This window comes from Anarhichas minor, unplaced genomic scaffold (assembly GCF_050575085.1).
Source record: "Anarhichas minor isolate MPS153535 unplaced genomic scaffold, ASM5057508v1 ptg000071l, whole genome shotgun sequence".
In the NCBI taxonomy this organism is placed as follows: domain Eukaryota; kingdom Metazoa; phylum Chordata; class Actinopteri; order Perciformes; family Anarhichadidae; genus Anarhichas; species Anarhichas minor.
Window position 1 is genome coordinate 1,596,740 of NW_027466517.1, and position 27,998 is coordinate 1,624,737.

Consider the following 27,998-nt stretch of genomic DNA (forward strand, 5'->3'; position numbering starts at 1 on the left):
GTTGTAGTTCCGTTCCAAAGCTAAGGGAATATGGCAGTTCATTTCAGTTCCGTTCAGTTCAGTTCAGTTTATTTCAGTCCCGTTGAGTTTATTTCAGGGTGTTTAAGTGTTCTAGGAGAAGAAGAAGTAGAAGCCTGGAGAGTTTCAGTTAACGGGACTTAGCTTGATGAATCCCCGAAGTTAAGGAGGCCTCAAACCGGTCCAAGCTGTAGCAGAACACGATTCTTTGTTCACCACCTGCTCCCGGGATCAGCACACCTCCAATAAGGCCTTGTCCTCTCAGAAAGCTCCGTGTATCCAGCCGGTTCATGGATCCTTTGCTGCTCCGATTTAGTTTAGTCTTCGTCAACATTCTCTTATTTTGAGCTTAACAGGTCCAGAAACTGAATCATACTTTCGGTAACTCCATTAAAAACTCTCACTCCTCTCTTTGTTCTCCTCCATGCAGCTTTGGTGAGTTGATTGGTTTCCCCCCCCCCAGCTCACAGGTGTGTCTAATTTATAGCCTCTCTTTCCCCACCTTCTTTTCCTGTCAGGTTGGAAAAGGGCTATTCTGTGTATTTCTGTTCTGCTACAAGTTTGAGGTGAAGTTGTAATACATTAAATTTTAAGGTGTTCAAAATGTTGAGTGTTCAAATTTCTGTGCAAAAGGTTTACCCTAACTTATGCTATTTAGTGCGAGGCTGTTTAACTGAATGGCATTTTGCAGGTGTGCATACTTGTATAGATCGAATTAATATATAATTCTTGTTATGTTTCAGTCACAGGATGAGTTATCAACATGTGTCTTTTGGGGACAGAATCATGGAGTTCAGCTTCGGAAAAATAAAAAAGGGGAAACTGCAATCCACTAAACATGCATTTTTTCCCTGTTCCATGTACATCCTTCTGTAAACAGACACAGACTCGGGCCCGCGGTCTTCTGGCTCGGTGACACCGCTGGCCTGCTGCCTTACATGGGCAAACCTCTCAACTCACTCAGACGGCTGGAATTTCAGAGCGTGACGTCACCGCCTACAACTCTCCCAGAATTTGGATCAAGAAGTTTCACTTTTTTTCTGGTGGGATTTGAACCTCTTGTTTTATTTCCTAGAAAGCGAGGTAAGCGAAACTACCGCGCGCTCTTGTCGCGCTTTAAACTTATCTGCGACGGTCTGCTGTGTTTTAAACCGGTGTAGTTTAAGGTACGACTGGTTAACCCGGTGTTGGTAGTAGCTCCTCTCCGATTTGTTCGGCCTTGTGCTATAATATGAATTTTACTGTAGCTCGGACTGAGTTCACAATGAGGGCGTGGACTCTTACGGTAGCCTCGGCCGGTGCTAATGTTACATGTGGGTACTAACGAAGCTAACTTGTCGGTAGCTGGTGCTGAGCCAGGCTCAGTCATGCGTTCAATATATACGACATTGTGAGCCGTCAGGTTTTGCCAAAAGGGACTCTGGGCGTCTCTGGTGTGTCTGTTTTTAGCCAACTGCTCTGCTGCTGAGCAATGCGGAAGACAGCCGTGTCACCGGAGAAAACACGAGAGCCGCTCTCTGCTGTGAAATATGTCGCTAAACGTCACCTTAGCGGACTCACGAGCCCCCTGTCTCGTTACAGTTAATAGCGCTAACTGGTAGCTAAAGTAACTGTTTAATAGCTTTTTGGCGTGGTCGTTAAAAAACAAAACAGGAAAGTGTCCCCGCTTAACGTATGAACTGACTAGTTTACGTCGGCAAAAGGTTCGCCACGTTGTTTAAATAGTTTTGTCGGCGGTGTTTAACATAAAGTTGGAAAGAATTGTGTTCAGTAGTTCTGTTTTCTGTGGACTTCGTATATGACAGTTACTTTGTTTCATTGTTGCGTCTCATGAAGGTGTGGACTAACTGTGCTGGCCACAGTTACAATGTAACGTTCATGTTACTGTTAACCCTGGTTTGGAGCGTGACTACCTTGATTTGTGACAATAAATGTCCAAACAGGTCAGACTTTGCACCACCTGAAGTCTTAAGGTACTTCAACGAGCCTGGACAGACTTCATGCCAGGTGCTGTACCTTGACCACTTTACCAACAAGATGTTAACTAAGACGGTTCTGAATGAGGTCACTTTCCTCCTTGAGAAAAGTGAGATTAACCACTTTGAAAAGGACGCCTTTGTGTCCAACTGTACTGTCCGCCCGGCTGAGCACATCCTCTGTGTTCCCAGCCATCATTTCTTTAAAGAACGACGTAAATACAACCTAACAAATCCCATTCAATTCTAGGTATGGAGGACAACTCCGACCTTGTTTATTGGCATTAAATGTTTCTCCGTGCGTCACGTGTATTGTAAGGTTTTGTGTGGGTCTCTCTCAAGATTCCCTCTAAAGGATTCCATTTATCACAGTCTCACACCGATATCTTGACTTAATACCTTCCAAATGTTGCTTTAACCTTGTCGGTTGCCTTCATCTTTTGTGAAAAGAAATAAGAGCCCTGGTCCAGACTATAGATATTGTTCTGCCATAAAATGTTGCTAACGTGAAAAATAAGTCTCACTTCCTTCTCCAAAAGGACTGAATTCAAACTTTGACTTAGATGTTTTAAATCAATAACACCAAGGTCCCCCGAGAGCGCTGTCATCAAACCGCATACATCTGTGTCGCTCTGACACATTTTTGACTCAGGCAGCATTAAACGGAACTGTCTTTTAAAATCTCCGGTTAAAAAAGGACTCGTTTGACAGCGTTGATGATGTTAAAGTTAAAAGATGAGTGCCTCAGCCGTCTTTGAGCCCGGGCCCCCCTGGTAGGTTTAGTCAAGTTACTCTACTGTTTGTGTTATTTTAATGAGGGTGTCCTTTTTTCTGCAAGGAACAGCAGCAGTTCCCCCCGACTCAAAGTGAACCGTTTTAGAGCGGAGCGTGATGTCAAGACGTTGGGCTTTTTAGAAAGTGTCACCTGTTTGAGTGTTACCAGAAACTAGTGTACACCTCTCCATTATTTATAATAAGAGTGGGCTATTGCTTTTGTGTATCACTATTACATTTGATCTGCAGATACGTGTCAATCTTTGCCACAGGGTCATTTAACAACACTCACTGACGTTATGGAGCGATCTCCAGAATTCTCAAAGACTCTTCTAATCATTTTTAAGATGAAACATATTCCATCTTGCACAAACTGGGGCTAGGTATCCCCAAAGCCTCATGTTGGGTTAGTGACCACCTACTTGTACAGTACCTGTGTTTCTCATACTGTCTCCTTAGTGCGACAGCCTTTAATGTGTTAGGGATCAAACTGTACGTTCCAATACCCATAATGCCATACTATCGAGTATGCCAGAAAATAATTTAGTCCCAATACATAGTATTTAAAATAGAGTACGCCAAAAATACCATTTCTACTAAATCTGGTCGCATTTTGCAGTTTCCGACCCACAATCCTTTGCGAGTCAGATATATGAGCAACAGGGTCAAAGTTCAAAGTGCCATGTTATGAGGAAGAAGTATCTGTACTGCATGCAAAAGTACTTTCTTTGAAAGGGCAGTATGTACTAAAAGCAAAAGTATGCGGTTTGGAAGGCAGCTAAAGGGTTAGTGACTGACCCAAGATTCTTGAATGAAATCTTGTTAATTTATAGTGTTATGGAACACATCAAAATATGCAGAGGTCACAGAATAGGGCTACGTAACCTTGTTAGAGGAAAACAAGTGTGTATTAAGATAACAAGACAACACGCAGGGCACAGCATGGACATGTCAGCGCCCGCTGTGCTGTCAGGTAGGGTGTGACATGTGCTGGGCTGGTTTGCACAACAATACTGTTGCCTTGAATCCATGTGGATTACAAAAAAATGTAGTGCTGCAGGACAAATTATTGTCACAATTACTACTATGACTACATCTAAAACTAAAGACGGAGTAAGTGCGGTCAAGTCGGACAGTTTCCAGCAGCCTTCAAAGAATCTACAGGAAGTCACAGAAACAGTTAATAGTTTCATCCTGTTGGATCCGATCTGTAGGCTACCTGTAGTTTGCATTTGTTTGTAAATGTGCGTGTATCTCTGGCATTTTGTTCAAAACGCGGTGTTTGTTGTCGAGACTAAGAGCCAATCGGCTCTTTGATCGGGGCGACAGCCTGGCGTTTCCCATCATGCCCTGGGTGTCGTCGTCGGTGGAGAGCAGCTTGCTTCGCCTCGATCTTGTGAGGTCATCGTTGTCCACGGCCAACCTTCATATCCAACGTTATTTCAGTCTTAGTTCTCTTCGCTGAATAACTGTTCCACCGTAGTGAAACGTTTTCTGCAATGCAACTTGTCAGCATTGTTTTCCCTGAACTGTGCCTTTGCTGTGAAGTATTGCTCCCAACAGGCCGTGACAGGTGCCTGGTGAGAAATGACGGGCTCAAATTTAAATGGAAAACCTCCACTCGGGTCCATGCAGGATTTATAGGAGGCTGCCTATGGCTCATCTGTCCTCTGATGAACGGCACACTCACGCAAACACATTTCTGTGAAGTTGACAGGACCCACTTACTATGTTGCTGTGCTCCTGCATAGCTAAATTATAGTTACGTAATCCGTTTGAATGACAGAGTTTCTCAATCTCAACAGATTTCGACATACGGTGAAGGGCGTCGCTTCAACAGCCTTCCAGGAATCCCGTACATCCAGAGAGGAGACAAGGTAAGACTGCTTTTGCTGTAGTCTGCTTTTCCCCCCCTGCTTTTGTGTTCTGTGTTGGGTGGTAGCAGAACTTATGTTTGGAAGGTCATGTGTTGCCGTTTAAGCGCAAAAATATGGACATAAGTTACCAAGTCAGGGTCAAGTCGCTCTGTAAAGCTGTCACAGATTTGCACATGATGGTTTGGAAACTTAAAGTAGCTCAGTGTCGAACACAGAAAAGCTAAAACCTGCTTTGTTGATTCTCAGTGCGAGCGCTTTATTGTAAGCAGCTCCATGTTTTGCACAGTGTATCTTTCAGTGAGGATCCATATCAACTTGTTTTTGCTGTAATATCTCTGTAAGCTTTTGCACAGCGGACGTAATGTCGCCTTTGTTTTAGGCCAGACGTCACGATTACGTCACGGTGTTAGCTGGAGGCAAAACGAAGGAAGGACTGGAGGCATATAGGCATCAGCTCAGAGTAGTGGGGCTAAAGTTGTGCATGGAAGAAGTCCTGCTGCTGTGTTGTTGGGTGTCAGATTTAATAATGCATACATTTGAGATGATAATACATCCAAGAAAGGAGAGAAAATGCTAATAGTTTAGCTTAGCCTTCTGCTAACCTCCTCAGCGGTTGCGGCTTTATTGGGATACACACACACACACACACACACACACACTTTTTGATTTAGCACACACACGATGAGGAAAATGGAGATAGTCACATTAAGTTTGTACATTTCCACTCATTTTGCGGTTGCTAATTAGCTAGCTACCTTGCTAAATAAACAATGCTTTCACGCTACACTGGTCACAAAAGATGATGTCGCTGGTTTTGCCATTTTGCGATTCGTGCTCAATTTTGATACCTTTTTATTAAAAAAAAAAAAAAAGTGAGTCCAACCATGTGTCTGGAGATCTGCTGTAATCGGTGGAGAACTATTTGAATGCTTTACGGCCTATTTTCTTTGTTAGATCATGTAACTCAACTGACTGATAGCAAGGTTTGTTGCATTAAATATGATTTGTCTCATTGTAAAAAGCACACGTTATGTAGCCATGGCTTTTATTCAAGTCTCTAGCCTCTTTTTAAGGCGTTTATGTCTGCATAGACATTGCAGCCACATTGTCATGTGACCCTGATTGGCCCCCTCTTCTAATAAGTTTCAAAACATGCCACGATTGTGATTTAAGAGTTTGAATTGAAATGCATTTCAAAGATTGAAGCACCTCACTCTTCTCCCACGGCTCAGCAGCAACAACAGGCTTTTCTCCTCTTTTGTCCAGAGCCAGATAAAGGCTCAGTTAGTGATTTAAAAGCTGCACAAACTCTCATACGACTGTTCAGACTGATTTGGCATCGCTACAAATCAGATGTGCACCAGATTTAGGCCTGAAGGTATTAAAGAATATTGTCAGCAAACTGTATTTTAAATGCAACTATTTTAACTAAAGAATATTTTAAAAGTAATTTATGATCATGTGAGAATTTCAGTCGTCCGAACGCAGTCCGTCCCGTTGGGAAACGGATGACGTAGGTTGGGCTGTAACGAGCGCTCTCCAGCCAGGTTGCTCTTCAACGCGGTCTCCAGGCAGGGAGGTGTAGTGTTCTCTCCCAGCAGCTGTTAATGTTTCCGGGATCTCCGCTGACCCACAGGCACCGGTGGGGAGTAATCACACTTTAATTATACCTTCTTAATCACTGGAGCACAATCAGTGAGACACGACAGCTTCTCACAGTAAATGGGCTATCTTTAACTCCTAATCTCGCCCAGTCGCCTGATTAACAAAAAGAAAAGAAGTAAATTGCGTCTGTTTCTCTGCATTTCTTTTTGCAAATTCATCGTGATACACATTCACAGCTTTCTAAGCTAACTCCTCTTCTCTACATTTTGACTCCCCTTCCCTTTTTTAAAACTGGAGCTTGTAGGCTCACAGCGTTACCCATCTTAGGTCAGACCGTACCCAAAGAGATGGGGAAAAGTTCCCTGTTATTATTCCCAGTGAAAGGTATGCACCACAGAACTGGCTGTGCTGAGGGACTCTGGCTCTGCAGCGTATGGCATTCCAAGTTAAAAAGCAAACCCAACTGATATTGCCCTCAATACTGTCTCCACACTTTCTCCATATTTGGAAATGTTTACCTCCTCACGCTGGTTGACAGAGGTTGGGAGAAGGGGATGTGAGTCATTTGGGCTGCACAAGGCTTTCTAGGGGTGAGAGCAGCCTTTCCAAGTGACTGCCATTTAGTCGAGCTAGTTTTCTCTGCTTCAGTGATCGAAAGACAAACTGTGAGTATCGCTCTGTGCTTCATTTTTCTCTTGATGTTTTATTTCCTGTGCGCAGTGAGAGAATGCGACTACTTATTGTCAGAATAGTACTATAATCTAATATCTTTTTACATCGTCCAGAATGGTGTATGTATAGGCTGCCTGTGCAGAAGAGTTTTGTCACTGCTTGACTGAAAGTTTGAGAGGCATTCAGGAGAGTCCATTGCTGTTTCCTTGCATCAGACACAACACCGACACACAATGTTCCCGCGCATCTCCTGCAGAGTGGAAAAGACAGGGACTTGATATCGACTGTTCACCAGCTCACTGGAGATTTTGGGAAAACTTCTGTTATTATTGTTTTAAAAGTATGGACGAACTCAGCACTGTGACAACATGTTTGACTGGGAGACGACCTTGCATGCAACCCGTCAGTAATACGAGGAGGATGAAGATGAATGATGTCTGGTCCAAACGGAGAAGATATTGTAGGATAGAAATTAGTGTGTGTGTGTGTGTGTGTGTGTGTGTGTGTGTGTGTGTGTGTGTGTGTGTGTGTGTGTGTGTGTGTGTGTGTGTGTGTGTGTGTGTGTGTGTGTGTGTGTGTGTGTGTGTGTGTGTGTGTGTGTGTGTGTGTGTGTGTGTGTGTGTGTGTGTGTGTGTGTGTGTGTGTGTGTGTGTGTGTCAGCTCAAGTCGAGAATTCTGGTTTGTACAAACATCCGCTCTAACTGATATCTACACCTTAACAGGTCTGACCTTCCTCCTGGCTCTCACTCACACACTTCAAACACTCGGTGTAGCCGGCAGTAGTAGTGGTGGAGGGACGAGGTAAATGATTTCTACTCAGCTTTAAGGGCTAACCTGCACACCTCAATGATGGAGTGATTATCTCTCACTTTTATCTTGAAATGATGCTGGGACTGTACCAGCCTCAGAGCTAGTGACCCCGTTTGCGTACAAAGTGTCAATTGTTATATTTTTCCATATTGTTTTATTGGAGGCTGAATTCTGTATAGCTGACACATTCATTAATGAATCTAATAATCTCTAAGCCATTTATCTGTTCATGAAATGTTACATGCAGCATGTTTTCAGCCATGCTTGTTCCTTTTTCCCTCCAAAGACTCAGCCGGCACCCACCACACGTCTTTAAATATATTTATGTTTCCTCTGCAATGACTTCTAAACATGTTTAAATTATAGATGGCCAAATATTTTTTGGATCATATAGGTCTGTAGCAGTGTCACTGTGAGCGCGATAGCATGCTGACTTCATCTGACATGCCTCGGGCTTTCGGTGCTTTCTGGGTGAAATTTTGGTCTCCATTGGCCTTAAAGTAAAACTTTATAACATTTGGAGATAGAAATGTGAAAGTTTTGACGGTTGAATTTCGCACAAAAAGACTCCCGCACACTGTCCCCTTCACTTGCAGTCAGAGATATTCAACGTTTCGGTCCACAAAATTCCATCAGGTTATTCCACCAGACAAAAGAAGAGCATATATTAAATCGATTGGTTGACCCGTGTGGAGAGTTGGATTATTAAACAAACTAAAACAAGTTAGTAAAAATTCCCAAACAATAAAATGTGGCTAAGTTTAGTACACTCTGGGGCAAGTTCACAAAAGACTTGCGTGGCGTATAAACCTGCACGTAAAAGAAATGCATCCCTAACTGTGCTGCCGGGCAAGCAGCGCCTCGCCGCTTCTGTGCTATCTGCACCTATTTAAATGAGGTAATATGCAGGCGACTGGCACGAGATTGGCTCCTTTCTATTCAAATGAGCCTCAGTGAACAATGAGTCCAGTTCACAAAGATCAGCGGTGTGATAGCCACACACAGGTAGAGTTAAATTATTAGTGTTGGTGACAACATAATATTAATAATAAGGGGTGTCAAGCCCAGACTGTCCAGTGATCATAGGTTACTGGATCCTAAATACAGTTTCCTCTTTCTCTCAACATTCACACACACATCCGCATAGGTCATTTCAGTTCAGTTCTCAGACCGACACTATTATCCCACAATGACTCGGTGGCAGACAGCTGTGCAGCATTATAGACGCTTCGTTGGGAAGAGATCTAGGAGAGGAAGTAAGGAGGAGTTCTGTCAGAATTGATTATCATAACAACATATGGGGACACATTTGATGGCTACTTTTGAGTAGCCATCAAAGTTAATCAGGCTGTAGCTGTTTGTTACACACCCTGTTTGAGACTTTGTGGATTTAAAGATCAGATTTGTAAGATTTATAATTATCCAACATAAACATTGAACTGTTACCACTGCACATTCATGACAATTGTTGTCATAGTTGGCCTTAGAAAAGGGAATCTTCTAATCTCAATGAGACTTATTCGATATTCTAACAACAATCTGAGACGCATTGTTTTTCAATAGATTTCCCATTTCTTTGGCTTGGTCCGTCATTGTGACGTTGATGTGGCTGCCTGCTTGTGGCCATTATAACTCCTCACCTCTGTTGAAGCCCTCCGGCTCCCCCTAACACTGTTAGCTCTGTCAGCACTGTTGTTTGCCCCGTTAGCGCTGTTAGCTGCAAGCCACCAGCTCAGCCTTCGCCATGTGGAGAGCCCCTGAGAAGCAATAGAAACGCTCGCAATCTTGCACACAGCACCTTTTAAATACAGGAATAATAATTAATATAAAAGAAGCTCAATACCAGTTTTATTTATTAGCACAGTATCAAGAATATTGGAGTGAGCAGTTTCTTGACAAATCAACGAGAGTGTCTTGAGACAGCTCATTGGCTCTGGCAGTTTAATAGGCTCCGCTGATCGTCGGTTACATCGGTCCCTGGCGACATCTCCAACGCTCTTCAAATCACTTAATCTGGTCTCACTCTACTTTGCGGCCCTTCAGCTCCAGATTGTTGCCGTCCCCAGATTGGGAGAGATTGTGATGTTTTCAAGATAAGTCTCCCAAATGAATCTCGTCAACAAATTACGGCGTGATTAACCAGAGCAATTACACGGAGAATCCGACTGAGCTGAGGAGACGAGCTAAAGGGGGAGGAGATTATCTTTCTTATTAAGGAGAATCACTTTAAGGGTTTGATTACTTTCTGTTTTGGTAACTCTTGATTACTCTTTAACTAATGATGCCTTCAAAACAACTCTGAACCGGTGAGACTTTAGGAGCACAGGTCGTATAGGGTTGTGAACATGTGCAGTGCGTTGTCTGAAATGATGATCAGAGCTTTGGAATTATTGCTGCTCAATTGGAATATAAAATGTATTATAATACTGTCAGGTAGCATATTTGGCAACAATGACTAACTACTCTTTTTAGATGTCAGTATCTACTTTTAGGATTTTCTTACGATATAAATTGACGTTTTTCTTCTTCTCTTTCCCAGTCGAGCTGGAATGTCTGAGCCATAAACAAAAATCTGAGACGCATTATTATTCAATAGATTTCAGATTTCTTTGGCTCGGCCCGTCATTTTTAGCTTTGGTCTGTATAACTCATCACCTCTGTTGAAGGTCTTCTGCACTTTGGAGGACGTTCACCTCTCGTATTTTTCTGCATTTATTATTGACTTTCCAAATACAACCACTGCGTGTTGTCATGACCATCAGTCATGTCAGCAGCCTCCACCAGACACTCTGTCATGTCTGAAGAATTCAGTCTTCATTTCATAGGAATGAATTCTCTTTAGCGCAGAGCCCAGACCTGCCTCTGGAATGAACAGTGGACTCTGTCTGTTCCTTAGTTCCTGTTACTCAATTTGAAAAGCCTATAAAACAAATGGGATAAACTTTGTTCAGCCGATCCCGACAAACAATCTGTCAGCCATGTTAAACTTGTGTTCACGGCATCATTGCTGGTGACTAATTAGGAAAAAACAAGTCATAAACCATAACTTCCGACACAAGTGATGCAGTCAGGAAGCTCCTAAACATAGAGACTCGGTAAGCTCATCAAGTTACATTTGTTTTCTTTTTAGCCTTTATCGCTTTGCCCTTCCCCCTCTCCCCCCCCCCCCCCCCCCCCCCCCCCCCCTCTCCTCCCATCTCCGGTCCTAATATTGATATTAGTAATACAGTGGAACCCATTTATAGTGATCACGTCTGTCTGGGTCACATTGAACACAATGCAGATGATTATTATTATTATAACCATTTTACTTTCTTAAATTCTCAAGGAAATTCACCATCTAATTGACACTTATTACATGAATATAAAGTAATGAAATGCTATATATACAGTATATATTTATTTATTTTAGTCCTGGGCAAGTTAACACGTTATTTTCACGTTAACGCATTCATTAATTAACGCCGACAATTATTTTATCGCGCGTTAACGCATTTTTAAAATGTATTATTATTATTATTTTTTTTATTGAAAGACAAGAGACAATACATAGACATAACAACAAGAAGATGACAAGAACAGTGGGATAAAAGCCAGCAAACATCCTATTGTGTGTGTGTGCGTGTGCGTGCGTGCGTGCGCGCGCGCGTGTGTCCTTGAGCCTTTTGAGATGGGAAAAAATAATAATTATTAAACAACAACAAAACAACACAAAAAAAAACAGGTAAGTATTTTTAATTTATTATTATTGTAACAGACTGTCTCATGTTTATCGTTTTGTATTGGAGATATGATGTTGATGATCCCTTCAGGGTTGCCGTAGAGAAAAGGCGACTTCCGCTTCTGGTCGAGGGGGGGGGGGGCCAGAAATAAAGAGAGAAGCTGCACCAGCTGTTGCTCTCCCTGGAGACTACTGGACATCAAAAGTCAGCAGACACTCAGATCTCCATGGTCAACTCAGCAGACACTTACATGTTAGTGCACCTATATGCTGAAATTCACCGTAAACGCATTTAAACGGCACAGATCGGGAGCGAGCGAAGGAGTTTGAAAGTTAGCGGAAACATTGACGTGAGACAACATCCGGTTTCTTCAGACGAACATCCGGTTTTCAGAATAAGATGCCAACAAAGTATGAATTATATTCACATTAAGTATAAAACATGCTACCTGCATCTCGTGAACTAAATGTTATTGACCTTTTGTTCATATAGCAGTACTTTTAAAATAAAAGTGCGCAATACACTACTTTTGAATTCATTATTGAACTTTGCCATAACAATGCGATTAATCGCAAAAAATCCATGCGATTAAAATATTGAAATCGCGATTAAAATATTGAAATCGCGATTAAAATATTGAAATCGCGATTAAAATATTGAAATCGCGATTAAAATATTGAAATTGCGATTAAAATATTGTGATCGCGATTTTAAAATATTTTGATCGCGATTTTAAAATATTTTGATCGTTGCCCAGCACTAATTTATTTATTTAACATACATTTTTGTTCCATATGTTGTCATGTCTGAAAAGACACTGATTCTGAAGAAATGATGCTTCAATTCCAGACTGTTGGCGTCGAGAGTTTCCAATCCCAACGGCCGTCACTTCTTCCATTCTGATCGTTGAACATTTCTCCCGACTGCTCATCAACACTTCCCAGTAAACAACTGTAGTCTTTAACATTGTCATAACGACAGTGGAATGATTGTGTGCTAAAAGTGACATCCCCTCTGTGCCCCTATCGTTTAGGATCAGATGCCACTAACTGATTAATCTCAGATTAGGCAGAAGATGGAGGCTAATGGGACACTTCACACGACGTGACTGATACACTCACTTGGCATGCAGTGACAGATGCCGGCATCTAAAGGCGGTCACATTACTGAAGCATGTTGTTGGAAAAACACAGAGCCATTACTGATGTGCCAAAACAAACGCACATGAAAACCAGATTACAATGGCAAAAGGATGATGTCAGTGGACACAGTTAGCATTGCTTTACTTTTAAATGTCAGCAGCGAGTAGTGAAACCAATCAATGAACGTGTATTCACCAGAAATGCACTGATTGCAATTTTCTTGGCTGATTTTTATTTTTATTTTTTAAAAGTCTGACCTGCCGAATCCGGTTTTCACTAACTGGCAGCAAGGCTCTCGACTTTTTATCACCTGCGTCCAGAAAAATAATTTCAGCCATCCTGAAGTCAGTGTTAAGCATCAAATATTGTAAATGTTATCCTTTATTTTAACCATTGTCATCATCTATGGTGGTTATTTGCACTAAAAACATTTTTAAATTCGTAGGAGAAACTAGATTTTTTTTATTGAACTATTTGCTTTGACTAAAAGCCATGTTGGCATTACTAGTTTTTATGATGTGTTCTAAGCTGCTTAGAGCTAGTGTTAGCAAGAATAAATCCCTCTATAATATCTGTTTTATGTTGCTGTGGAAACGTCTCCTTCAAACAACTTAATTTATTCCAGTTTCTCGCTAACAACTTCATTTTTCAATACTACATTTGAACTTGTCATGATAGTTATAGTTTGCTTTCGCGCAATACTCATTTTCACTGAACAGAGCTTGAACGCATCGTAATAACCTCGGTTAGCATTAGCTGTTAGCTCCTTTATCAGCAGTCCTGTGTAAGGGAGACTCATTGTCATCACATTACTGTGAGCAGCATGATGGGAAAGATTCACGATAAAAGCAGTGTCTGATTAGGTTGTTTCAGATGTTCTTACGGTTGTTCCTCCACTGCTTATTGTGGAATTGCAATTGTGACAAATAGCAGCCTTGTGTCTTCTTCACTCACGCTAATGAAGTTTTACACTGACAACTTGTCGTCTTGTAATGTTAAAGTCTGTGCCGCTGTGCGCGGACGTAAAACTATCATACACGTGTGTAAATGTGTCCGTCAGAGGACATATGAGGTTTGGATCGGCTGCAGAACGATCTGTGCATCTCTTATTCACAGAGTAAAGGTCAATAAGTGTTTGTAAATGTGTGTACATTACTGGAATTTTGAAGGAACCTCTTCCATTAAATTTAAACTAAATCCACTAATATCTCTATTTCTTCTACCAGGGCTGGAAATACTTCCCTTTTTTTTTTTAAACTTAAATTACTCTTAAATGTAACCTTTAGTTTTTAAAAGTCTCGTGGATGCCAAGGAAGCATTCTCAAAGCACTCTGGAGAGAACAGCGAGACTGTAAATTGAGCTATAATGGAATGTCAGCCATTACCAGAGAAGTAAAATACAAGCTGCTGCTATTTGCCTTCTGGAGTAATTTGTCAGCTTGAAGTTAACTCTTAACCTGGCACCGGTTTCTCTTGATCTTGATCAATAAAAGAGAAGGGATGCTCCTGGACGGATGGAAACCGTCAAAGCGGCTGATAAAACAGTTTTGGAGAAGCTAGGGAACATGGGATTTTTCGAGCTTCGTGCAGGCGTTTGAGATGTTAAGGAAGTAATAAACTAAGTCGGAAGCGTTCTGATTCTGTGCTACATCAGACACGACACCCTTTAGTTCTGCCACCATCTTATTGCGTCATCGTAGCCGTGAGTCGCCGGTGTGAGCTGCAGAACTTTTACCCCATCCCTCTTTTGGAGGAGCCTGCATTCATCAGTCTACTGGCACACTGTATACATGTGCATATTTCACGTGGCTCATTGGCAGGATTAATTGCCAGCCAGTCCCTGTGGTCCAGGAATGCAATTACCTACTGACCCAAATCATCCTCTTAGCTGGAAGTCACTGTCTGCTCTGGCAGTGTTACACCTGGGACTTCACTTAACCTCACACTCACCCCTCCATGCGATCCCTACATCGGGGCAGTCTTGATCCGTGTTCATGTAGCATGCTCTTTTTAGGAATAGATGTAGATTTACTTCGTATATTAGGCCGTATCTGTTGGAAAGGAGGCTTTCCTCACTCAAGCTCTTCATTCAAAGTTAGGAAAGCCTCGTCAACCGAAAATCACTTTGTCTTTTGCTTTTACATGTAATGTGCTTCCACAAGTGAGCTGTGAAAACATACAGAATGCATGTTTTTGTCCCCAACGTAAGATGTTAGAACTGAACTGATTTGTCAATAAATCAGATACTGGAAGAACTTCTTTGTCAATAGTGCTCCCCAACACTTTACTCTTTATTTTTCATCAGATTAGGGAAGACACGACGGGTGAACAGGGTAAACATTTTAACTAAAATCTATATCGCCATGAAACTTCCCAAGTTGATAACTTAACATTCAGACAATCATTTGTGTATCTCAAGTTTCTGAATTTCTATGTGTGAATGATGCATCGCCTTCTTGAAAATGTGCCCATTTGCATACGTTTCCAGAACAGAAATGTGAACGTTGGTTAAAGCCAGGTTCATTCTTCTTTTGGTTGACCTATTAGAGTCAAAGGTGTTCACTGAGAGGATTTACCTCTTTTTGTCACTATCTAAATCACACGTTTTGGGGAATAAAACATTGCATAAATCAGGCTCTGAGTGATATGTGAACTGTAAAGTTTGGTTTGTGTAAGAGCTACTGCAGTGGAGATTTCTGAGTCTGAGAAAAAAATGTTTAGAGAAAACGCCTTTTAAAGATATGTTTTGTAAAATGACACTTTGAAGACATTACAGATGAATAGGGTAAAAAATGTCACTAACAGATATCACTATGAATCTTTCCCAGATGATTACTTACAATAAAATAATTAGTTTTTCTATTACAAGTTTTCAGAAAAGTTATGTTTAAATATATAAATGAGGCATTATTATATGTTGACCTTTTCATGAATTTAGAAGAAATCCGATGCAAACAGACAAAGCAGTAAAATAAACACCTGAATGTGTATTTTGGATGTTTTAATTCCACTAGTCTGGAAGAAGACGTGTCATGGAAGCAAAATAGCCCAAAATCTCTAAATTGACCAGTGCATGGAAGAAGATGTCTTTGCCTGGGGGGTGTCTCGGTAATACAAGCAGTCAGATGAATCTGATCTCCTTCTTATTTAGAACGTGCTTTCAACATCATAGCCGGTCACATGGCAGCGTCACCATCGTCTCTGACGGTGTAGATGTGAGCACTCTGTCTTCATGGTCCGTGTCCTGAGGACATTACATTACAGTCATTTAGCAGACGCTTTTATCCAAAGCGACTTACAATTCAGAGTCTATCACATTTCTACACCGTAGGCACAGCTACGGGAGCAATTTTGGGGTTAAGTGTCTTGCTCAAGGACACATCGACATGCGACTAGCAGAGCCGGAGCCGGGGATTGAACCGCTGACCCTCTGATTGAAAGACGGCCCTGCTATCCACTTAGCCACAGTCGCATGAGTGCTGAGGAAAACTAAAAGACAAAATACATTTGTACTCCTAACTTTAACTTTAGTACCTTACTAAATACTCCAACCATTCAGCTTGTGGAAGTTTAAAAAATAAATGTTTTTTGTGACCCAGCAGCACGGTCGCTATCGCCCACAAATGGGTAGATATAAGAATTTATTGTGTATCGCGATTTAAAAAACACTCGTAATAAGTTGATTGTGATGACTTTACATCTTCAGAATTATCAAGAAAATCCTCACGAGTGACTTGAAACAGCTGTCGAGCTTATTATCAGGAATGAGAAGTGAAGAAATAGAGGAAGGACTCTCACAATGTTGCTATTTTTGTTAAAGTTGATACAGGGGTGGCTTATGACCTTATTTGAGATAGTTTTTCAATAAAAATGATGTCCACTTAAAAATGTTTAATATAGAATAATTCCAGTATGATTTATTGCCATTTTATGAGTTAATGTCGTGAATAATCTTATTAAAGGTTCATCTTGACGTGACTTTGTTCTTATCGTCCCGTGCCTACTTACCAACCTGTTGACTAGTTTTGTTAGGAAGTATTTTCAGCCGCTCCGTGTCTGCTGTTGCCCCTCTGCAGAAAAGAAGAACTGCTTTCTACTTTAAAAAATGTAAATCTACTATTTTTAACTCTGGGAAAGAGGCGTTGGCGGACAAAGCTCCTTAGGCTGCTCAACTTACCAAGAGCTCAAGTTTTTGAGGTCAAAGGGAAGACAGGCCTACGGGTTAACTTTAGCATGCCCTTGGCTAAAGGCACCTCTCCCACCTGTTCGTCAAGCTTTTCCAGGTCTTCCGTCTTTTTTAAAAGCACCCTTTCTCAGCAGGCAAGCCACATATTTGTCAAGGGATTCACTCAAAGTCCTCAGGAGGTCTCGCTGGTGATCCGAAGAAATTCTTCAGATATCTGAACGACACGATAACAAAATAATGTATTACGATGTGTACATAAAGTTTTGTTCACATCCTTAAGGGATATTTCAGTACCAGTGGGGTTGTACGAGGTACTTGTATATAGTCAGTGTACTACTACAGTAGGTGTAGTTTGCAGAAACAGACTAGAGTTCCAGCGCTGGAACAAAGCAATGTGTGACTTAAGGATTAGTTTGGTTCCACCAAAGTCACAACAGTTACCCAATTCAGTTGTGCGACGGCAAGGTAACCCGCTGTAAGTGTTCTATAAATACAGAATACACTTACACCGTCTAAGATGTGTGTTGCTGCTGCCACGTCCACAGCAACACATTGCTTTGCTCCCGTGCTGCCACATGGAGAAACACTTAACTAGTATATTTTTGCATACAAAAATTGTAAGCTAATTTAAATAATTTAGTTCCGGCAAAAAAGTTTCACCAAGTACGAAGTATGTCATTTGTAAAAATGAATCTTGAGGAAAAGAATCCGACCATGACACATTCATGTTCCTGTTATAAGTAATATCAAATAATAATAATAAAAAGATCTGCCGAGCATGTTACCAGCTCATGTGTGCCAGCGCGTGGTCGTGCACCTCTGAACTTCAGTCACTGTAGTTCACTGATGGATGCACTGTTCACATGTCTAGAGATTACTGACCAATTCCCCTTTAAGTGCTTTAGAAACACCAGGGCAGCAAAATCTACATTTCACTCAATATTTTTCAGCCAAATATAATTGTTTACAGGAAATTCAACCTTCCTTTCTTTATAATGCTATTACTACTTAACTTGTTTCTTTACAGGGCTTGTATGAAGACGTAGTAGTCCATGAATATGAGATCCGAGTTCACAGATAATTACAATCCCTCCTCGTCGTGGTGGAGTTTAGTTTATGGCTTTTTGCAGGTTACACCTACAGTCTATGAGTTACACTCGTTGTCTTTTTCATTCATCACAGTTCATTTTGTTTGTTCGCACTCTGGCGATTTGCAGAAAAATCTAGTTTATATTATATTATAATATAGTATAAACGCCTCCGTTTGCACGCTGTCTGCGGAGGCTCACGCTACAGAAGCTTAACTACGACCCCTTTGAGAATCACAGATCAGAGGGGAGTGCTTTTCACAATGTTCTAACGGTTTGTCGACGCAGAAGAATACATAGTATGTACGGAGAACCGGAGGTGATGCTTGTTGTGGAAGAGCCACCTCGACGTGGATCCTTTCTCCTGCATTATATCGTCTGTGGTGTCAATCAGTTGCTCATACTGATTGAACCTAAATTGGATTCCAAGCAGGATGTGGACCCCAAACAAACAAAAGCAAAACACAGAGGCTTAACTAAATGGAAGCCATTCATATTTTTTTGGTGCCGTTAAAAGCACTAATGCAGTAAGAATTAGACTTTAAAGCACTGCTAATGCTGTTATAAGTGTATAGGAAGAAGTGGAGGGGTCCTCCACATACTGTCGCTTTGTCACAGCATCAAGAGAAAAGCTTCTTTGTGCCTCCACATGTGCATTTACTTGCACTGTTCTCGTGTCACGTCTATATACATCGGAGGTTAAAGGTCACGGTCTAGGTCTGAGTGATTTGGCCCAGAATCTGCTTCATTAACGGATTATCCAATTGTACATGCTGTAGCGTGCACTGTGGATCAAGTGCCATAGTGCACCCACTCTGCGTGGCGGCCGGCTTGTTGTTTGAGCTCCCTGCATGCTTTTGTTTGAGGTTGCACATGTGGGCTTTAAAGCTGAGGGGACCTTACGTGTCAGGTTTGAGGTCACTTGTGTTAATATCAGACAGATCCAGTACATTAGATGCATTAATCTCTTAAATCCCTCCAACTTTCATTTGTTGCAGCATCAAATTGGGAAGAAAGATCCAAAGCAAAGCCCCAGATTTGTTTTTGCCACCTTTCAGGGGTGGCGTGTGTTTCCCAGAGCGCTGCTCCGTGCTGCAGTCTAGTGATGAACGCATGGAGAGGCCCCCTGGCATGTTTTTCTGCTACACGTAGCAATTTAGGAACTAGATCCCAATGAGGAACAGTTACTGTAAAGATATGTTTCTATTAATGTCATTATGAGACATTATGAGACTTCAATTGAATACAAGTGAAATTAAGTTTTCACTAATGTCATATACTGAGATCATTTCAGTTAAATCACACGTTAATCACAGAACACAAGTACAGCTACTTTGACTTTGACTTCATGTTGTAAACAACATTCTTGCCAGAAGAAATCCAAACACTCTGCTGCTAGCTGCTACAACAAGCTGATGGTCACGTGTGGTTTCATGAGCGATTCCATTCACATTCAATTGATGACATGTATACAGGATGTAGTAAGTGCAGGATCAAAAGTCATCACAAATATCTGATCTGTTACACTGAGAGGAAAAAAGGAGGGATTCTGGTCTAGAATATAGATGTATGTATATGTGTATATATATATGTGTATGTACAGTGGGTGCGGAAAGTATTCAGACCCCTTTAAATTTTTCACTCTGTTTCATTGCAGCCATTTGCTAAAATCGAAAAAGTTAATTTTATTTCTCATTAATCAGCACCCCATCTTGACAGAAAAAAACAGAAATGTAGAAATGTTTGCAAATTTATTAAAAAAGAAAAACTGAAATATCACATGGTCATAAGTATTCAGACCCTTTGCTCAGTATTGAGTAGAAGCACCCTTTTGAGCTAGTACAGCCATGAGTCTTCTTGGGAATGATGCAACAAGTTTTTCACACCTGGATTCGGGGATCCTCTGCCATTCTTCCTTGCAGATCCTCTCCAGTTCCGTCAGATTGGATGGTGAACGTTGGTGGACAGCCATTTTCAGGTCTCTCCAGAGATGCTCAATTGGGTTTAGGTCAGGGCTCTGGCTGGGCCAGTCAAGAATGGTCACAGAGTTGTTCCGAAGCCACTCCTTTGTTATTTTAGCTGTGTGCTTAGGGTCATTGTCTTGTTGGAAGGTGAACCTTCGGCCCAGTCTGAGGCCCAGAGCACTCTGGAAGAGGTTTTCTTCCAGGATATCTCTGTACTTGGCCGCATTCATCTTTCCTTCAATTGCAACCAGTCGTCCTGTCCCTGCAGCTGAAAAACACCCCCATAGCACGATGCTGCCACCACCATGTTTCACTGTTGGGATTGTATTGGGCAGGTGATGAGCAGTGCCTGGTTTTCTCCACACATACCGCTTAGAATTAACGCCAAAAAGTTCAATCTTTGTCTCATCAGACCAGAGAATCTTATTTCTCATAGTCTGGGAGTCCTTCATGTGTTTTTTGGCAAACTCTATGCGGACTTTCATATGTCTTGCACTGAGGAGAGGCTTCCGTCGGGCCACTCTGCCATAAAGCCCCGACTGGTGGAGGGCTGCAGTGATAGTTGACTTTGTGGAACTTTCTCCCATCTCCCTACTGCATCTCTGGAGCTCAGCCACAGTGATCTTTGGGTTCTTCTTTACCTCTCTCACCAAGGCTCTTCTTCCACGATTGCTCAGTTTGGCTGGACGGCCAGGTCTAGGAAGAGTTCTGGTCGTCCCAAACTGCTTCCATTTAAGGATTATGGAGGCCACTGTGCTCTTAGGAACCTTGAGTGCTGCAGAAATTCTTTTGTAACCTTGGCCAGATCTGTGCCTTGCCACAATTCTGTCTCTGAGCTCCTTGGGCAGTTTCTTTGACCTCATGATTCTCATTTGCTCTGACATGCACTGTGAGCTGTAAGGTCTTATATAGACAGGTGTGTGCCTTTCCTAATCAAGTCCAATCAGTTTAATTAAACACAGCTGGACTCCAATGAAGGAGTAGAACCATCTCAAGGAGGATCAGAAGAAATGGACAGCATGTGAGTTAAATATGAGTGTCACAGCAAAGGGTCTGAATACTTATGACCATGTGATATTTCATTTTTTCTTTTTTAATAAATTTGCAAAAATTTCTACATTTCTGTTTTTTTCTGTCAAGATGGGGTGCTGAGTGTACATTAATGAGAAATAAAATGAACTTTTTTGATTTTAGCAAATGGCTGCAATGAAACAAAGAGTGAAAAATTTAAAGGGGTCTGAATACTTTCCGTACCCACTGTATATATATATATATATATATATGTATGTGTGTATATATATATTTGGCAGTTATCAAGCAATGACGTGAACTATCAACACAAGAACACCGGATTACAAACTGGAAACTATTGTTAATATTAATATTTATTATATTTCACAGCATCTTTTAAAGTAAATTCCTGTTTTCTTTAACTGCAGCATTTGCTGTATTGGTGGTGAGAGCTTGTCGTAGTAAACACGCTCGGAGCACGGCGATCGTAAAGCTCACAACTTCTCCTTTTTGTGACACCGTCGTAGTAACCATTAACCGGTGATAACCTCTGCAGCCTGCAAGTGGAAGCCTCTGCAGATTCTAGGGGGGGGGGGTGTTGAGATAGAACCTAATAATGCTTTAAAGTAACAGATCGACTGAGTGACGTTGCACCCTAAACGCCAAACTCTCATGGACTCGTCCGGAGGGTACAAAAGCCCCGAATGATACCCGAAGCACTGCAGACATATAGGAAGTGTCTGTAAGAGAACTCTCAAAGACCGTAGGACAGCCGCCGTGCCTCACACACTTATCAGAAGTGAATGTAAAGGTCTGAGGGTCTGTGACAGTGGACTTTGGAACCGGGTCACAGAGCAACTGACACACAGAAAAGAACGAACACGGGAAAATCTGCAGGCAAAACAAACCGGTGACACGGGAAAGGCCGGCGCCTTACAGCAGCAACAACAGTTACACAGGACTGGGTCAGGTGAAACTCAGTGGAGGCAACCTGTGGCCAGGTGAGGAATGACTCACTGCAGGAAAGAAATCCTAAAAACCACACTGAGGTTAGGGAGGGAGGCTGAAGAGGAGTCGGGCAGATAATATACAAGCTGTGTCTATATGCCTTTTTAATGCTTTAAAGTTGATTCCACTCCACGTTTGCAGCAGGTTAATGCAACGACTCAAAGTGAGGTGTATTATTAGTGCATTATTGAATTCTAGTGGAAATTACACGATGGTGATTATTCTGAAAATTCTTCATGAAGCTTTGTGTGTGTGTGTGTGTGTGTGTGTGTGTGTGTGTGTGTGTTCGTTCACAAGAGGAGTAGTGAAGACTTCTAACTGTGGCTGTGAAAGTTAGACTCTGCCGCTCCACTCTGAGTGAGAAAGCTGTTTTTCCTGGTCCGGGTGGAGCTCTCACCAACGGGTTGCAGGTCAGGTGTAAACCAGAGGAGCCGCTTGCTTCCTGTCGAGGGTGGTTATAAATACACTGTAAGGCCGAGGGGGGAAAAGGCAGAGGTGTTTTTCAGGGATATGTATTCTTCATTGGTTTGGTCGACCTGCTCAGGCTGTAAACATCGAGGCCCAATCAAGCTGTCCATTGTAGGAGCACTTAGAAAGCATGCGTCCACAGAGGAAGTGCGACCCGCTGCTCCTCGGCTTTGGCAGACCTGTATGAGAATAATGTTTGGGTCAGCTCTTGTAAAAAAATGATATTCAAAAAAAGAGTATTCAAATGCATCATATAAAGCCTATGAAAATAGCCGAGTGAAGCAGGAGGACCAGGATGAAGGTTAGAAGAAGAGGGGAGGCCTGTCCATCACAAGCTGATAAATGAAGAGCCCTTTCAGGGCCTAAATTGCGTTTCTTTGACAGATTGCGGGTCTTTAGAAATGTGTTAATGGTCTAATGTACTCGGATGATCACTTTTGTTTGATAGCAAATTGCTCCATCTGAATGTTTAATGGCTCTGATAATTTGAGTATTTAACTCATTGTGTGGCTGAAAGTAGCTTTACCTAAGTTATTGTAATGGATTTGACATTGAGTGAAATTGGCTCATTTTATTTGAAAAAAATTAATAATAAAAAAATGCGCCTGAGCACTGACGGAGAATGTTTATAAATATCCTATTTAATGTAATGTAAAATATACATGCCCTGTCTGCAGGAAATGCATGGTTGATGAGATGCACTTGTGTAAGGTCAGTTCTCAGTTCTCTAATGTTACAAGTGGCTTTGGTTCAGCTGAATCTCCAGCAATGAATGCTGGGGGGATCCGGGACAAAGACCTCGCGGTACGTGAACGGGACCGGTGCACGTACCGCGAGGTCTTTGTCCCACCGGTTTGAGCTAGTAGTGTGTGTGTGTGCGCTACACACGGCCCATGGAGACAGTGACCGCCTGGTTGTCATAATCTGCACAAAAAAAACTGTAAATTAACAAAACACAGAGGTAGCACACAAAGTTTTAGGTCCAATATGACTCGCATATTTCAGGGATATAACTTTCAATAGATACATGTCCATAAATCTGCTTTGAAATAATAGAAAAAAAGATGCTCCTCTTAACACCAGAGTAAGTCTGAGAATCGTCACAAGAGACAAAAATCTGTGATGGTCAAATAGCCTCAAGCCGTTGAATTAAAAGGAATAAAGTAAATTCTATTCTACGGTTGTGTTGTATTTATTTGGTAAGTTCATTAGCCATCGTCTCAGCACCAGCTGCAGTAACGAGGCCAAGCCGCTGTAGTGTGAAGGCTCCATGTTTGGTGCAGCACTGGGTGTCATATTTACTGGGATTAACACGAGCCTTGTATTTACTTTAGTATCTACTGTAGATTTATGTAAAAACATGTACATTTTGATGTTGGCTACGGGAGTGAAAAATGTTTTCTGCTGCAGGGCCGGATTTCTGCACAGCTGCTATTACCGCTGCCTTAGAGGTGCCATGCAAGTACCGGCATCTTCAACGATTACAAAGTAAATACATTCTGCTCTTAACTCATTGGATTGGCTGCAGTTTGCAACTGAGAGGCAAACACAAACCCATGAGCCCTTTTGACCCGTGGTTTCCACCATTGCTGGCCGGATCATCATATTACACAACTCCCCAGATGTTGTAGCACAGAATGTGCTGGAGCCCTTTTGTTTGTGTTTGGGTCTGTAGCGCAGAGACTGTAAGTCTGAGATAAATCAAACATAGTGGATATGTTTCACGTACCCCTCTTCTCAGGGGCAAGGAAACAAATTCAAATGATGGGTCAGATATTGGTGCTACTGTCTATCAAGATGTTTTTTTCTGGTTTGATGACTCATTTTCGCTCCCATTTCGTAGCTGGAGAGGTAGTTGCTGGTTGTGATACATGGATTTCTATGATGATGGATGTTTGGCAGTTCACCTGGCTGTGGTGGTTAAAGGCTGTTGTTTGCATTAGGAAGAATCCAGGAGTGAGTATGTGGAACTGCATGTACAAGGCATACATGCTTAAGAAGTTGCTTAAAATAAGAATAATGGCGCTCACTAAATCTACCCTGGGGGACAATTGAGGTATAGATCAAATATTAGTAGCACGATTCTGTAATGTAAGAAAATAATGGGTAATCCCCACTGAAAGTGATTTTGATGTAAACCACTACTCTTCATTTTATTGAATGTATCGATCCACTCTGACTTTGTGAGACGCTGTTTTTATTTTTAACACATAAAGTTATTTTAGTCGTGTTTAGTCCAGCGTAATCTGCATAGACAGCTATTTAAATCCAGGCGGTAACCTCCAGGTCTGAAGAGGGAACCCACTAGTGTCTAAAACCTGCATTATCTCTCCTGACCAGCAGGGGGCGACTCCTCTGGTTGTATAGAAGTCTATGAGAAAATGACTCTACTTCTCTCTTGATTTATTACCTCAGTAAACATTGCAAACATGAGTTTATGGTCTCAATCTCTCGTTTCAAGTCTTCGTCAATACAGCATGATGTTCATTTAGTAACTTATGGTCCATTTAGAGTCAAACAGACCATAAAGCAGGGTGTGTTTTAGGGCGGGGATACCTTGTGATTGACAGGTCGCTGCCCCGGCGTTGTCTGGCCTTGGAGCAGTCCTTTTTTTTTCGTCTTACAACTTTAAACCTTTCAGTGTGTTTTCACTTCATGAAAGTAGACATTCTGGTCGCCTAAAAATGTCTTAATGAACGTTCAGTTATACTTAGCTCCACCCACTTGTGTCATATCTGGTCACAAAAAACCAAGATGGCCATGGCCAAAATGCCAAACTCGAGGCTTCAAAACGGCAGTCCACAAACCAATCGCTGACTACGTCCACTTATTTCTTATGCGTCTCTGACTTTTTAACCGAATCTACATTGATTGATCAAAGCTCCCGGTCTGTCTGCGAGCTTGTCTGTATCACTACAGGCAGACTCCCCTCACTCGCTGACTAATAATGAATCCATAACTAATCCGCGCCTCGCTCCCAGTGGGGATTCCCAACAAAGACTGTTGACCGGGAGCTCTGTGAAGTGTTCCTCGCATTGGGCCTGACCCAGGTGGACTGAATGATGGATCCCACTCTATCATAAACTGGAGGTGTGTGGCAGAGTGTTAATTATCAGCACTGGTTACGCCCCCTACACACTGTATACGGGCAGCCGCTGTAATAAAGACTCTGGCACAGGCCCAAGAATGGGAGAGATGCCACCAACAGAAAAAGAAGAAGAAAGAAGTGGTGAAATTGAAGCACTGTTAAATAAAGCTAAAGTAAACATGTGATTTTAGTGTCAGTAGTGGCGTTACAGGGAAATCAAAGAGCAGTGTGTCAGTAATTCAGGAGCTGAACGAGGCGTCAGTGGTCTGGTAGTATTTCTTCAGCCCACAAATGTAATAATCCACTCATAAAAATGAATCCAATAAAATATATTTGAATCTTAGTTGTCTTGTGACTATCTTATGATAGTCATGCGTTGTTTGTGTTCCTCAAATTGTGTTGGACAAACTCTTGGTGGCTGTGAAAACGAGCGGTTTTCTCCCCGTCTCTCTTGATCACTCGTAAAATGTTCTCCTACCGAAGAGAGGAGCAGCAAAAATCAGACATTAGAGAATCCCAGAAATCATCGGGCACTAACAAAATGAGAACAAATCCTGGATGCACACAAAAATCAGAGGACATTCATTCTTATATGGCTTCTTGCCCTGAAAAGGCATGTTTCTGTTTTCTAATGTCACTTATATGCTTCGTGAACAACAAATGAAATTCCATCACCTTCTGTGTTGGAGCAGAAGTCTAATGGCTGATATCCCAACACGTCGGCAGATAAAACCCGAGTTATTAAGGCTAGATATCACTGAGGAAAGTATGTTCTTGTTGAATTTTTAACATATTTTATTTTCTCTTTATTGTTGATTATTCCATTTCTTTAGTTTTTCATTTAACCGACTAATCGTTCATAAAATGAACGGGGGGGGGGGGGGGTGGAGAATGTCAAATATGTTATTTTGTGTGATTTGAAAATTGAGAAAAACTGCAAAATCCTCACGTTGTAGAAGCCGAAAAGTTTGGTTAATAGATTATCAGAATGGTTTCAGATTCATTTTCTAACAATCAAATTATCGGCTGATTGTTTACGCTGTTGCACAAAAAGTTCAAGAAAATGTTTGCACTTTATCTGGTTATTGTTTTGATTAAATATAAACTTAAAAACACACCAGGCGCACACATCTCCACATTCAACTGACTGTAATAAAAAGCAGGGTTCTCTTTCTGTGGTAACACGTGTTCAACACTAAATCTGTTGATTCTAAGTGAAAAAGTAAAACAGTTTTAATTAATATTAATTCAGTAATTGAGACTGCATTAAAAAAGATAAGGAAAAAAGAATCGGCGTGTCAGACCGCATGAATCGACACCAAAATAGAGTCTCAACATCAACATCATCTCTCTGGAGGAACGTGTCCTCAGCGCCCCGGCTGCTGGTTACCGTTTCCTCCTTGCCCGGCTATCTCGCTGAGCTCCTTTTTAACACGCCGCCTCTGAAAAGTGTAGGGGAGCATATGCTAGAATAAGGAACGCCACTTCAAGCACTAGTTGTTCCTTAACATTAGCGCGGCGTAAAGGAACTGAAGTGAAGTTGAGAAAAGACTTTAGTTGTCAGCTGCATGTTCTCAAAACATTGGATTATACTTGCCAAAAAACAAAGTGTGAAGGAGGCATGGATAACAATCCCAAACTGGCGCCCACCAGTAATTACGATGTGGGTACAAAGAGATTTTTGCCATTCTAAAGGGAGAAGGGGAGTGTAGGTGTATTAATTCCTATTCCTTCCTGCTTCCTCGACTTGGAAGTTCAGATTTAGAAAAATAGACCCACCCCTCCCCCCACCCCACCCTCAAAAGAAAAGACAAAACAAGAACTGTCACATTGACTGACGCCAGTCGCATGTAGCATCTGTGTTCCCACCACTGCTCCCCATAGTATATGCCACACTGTGGCAATGTGGGGAAACTGACAATGTCAATTTATCAGAACAAACGAATTCCTCAGCAAGAGGAGTACACATCTTCAGGGCCCTGGAGACATGAATCATTCCACCCCCACCCTTACCTGTATCTAAACCGAATGTAGGACATTCACAACACCAGAAATAGAAATTTCACTCACAATTATCATTTTTGAATGTATCCCCTGCAGTCAAAAGTTGGGGTTTCACTTTGGGAGTTAGAGCTGCACTTTTTAATGCCAACTTTGTTAAAGTAAACAATTACATGAAAGGCAGCGCCATGAACAGCGGCTGCAGCCGAAGATCGGACAGTTTGGATGAATTGATGCGGATCCGTTCGGCCTCGAGTGATATTCTCACATCACGTTTCTGCTGCTTTGCTGTATAATCATGTTGTTTCTTTTCAGGTGTCTGTTCCTGTAGTCCCCGCCATCGCTTAGTGTGACAATTTGGGTAAGTACTCGACCTAATTTCTCCCCTCCTACAGTATGATACTGTATATATTCACAGACCATAAACACGTCTGCTGCTGTCTCTTCACATCCACATCTCCCAGATTTGAACTATTAGTAAACTAGTAATCACAAAGCATTTTATTTTCACCATTCCACCTCGCCTACACTGTTCTCAAAATCCCTTCAGAAACAAAACGATAACAAAGCAAAATACCATAGATATTG

At 41.7% G+C, this 27,998-nt stretch overlaps 1 protein-coding gene across 1 annotated transcript in view; it reads left to right on the forward strand.

Moving 5' to 3' along the window:
* Window positions 1-950: 950 nt before the first annotated feature.
* Window positions 951-27,998, forward strand: part of lpp (LIM domain containing preferred translocation partner in lipoma) — a 136,288-nt gene continuing 109,240 nt past the window's right edge. The window contains 3 exon segments of the mRNA XM_076079139.1: window positions 951-1,101; window positions 4,574-4,645; window positions 27,726-27,771. The gene's annotated coding sequence lies outside the window, so the exon portion shown is untranslated.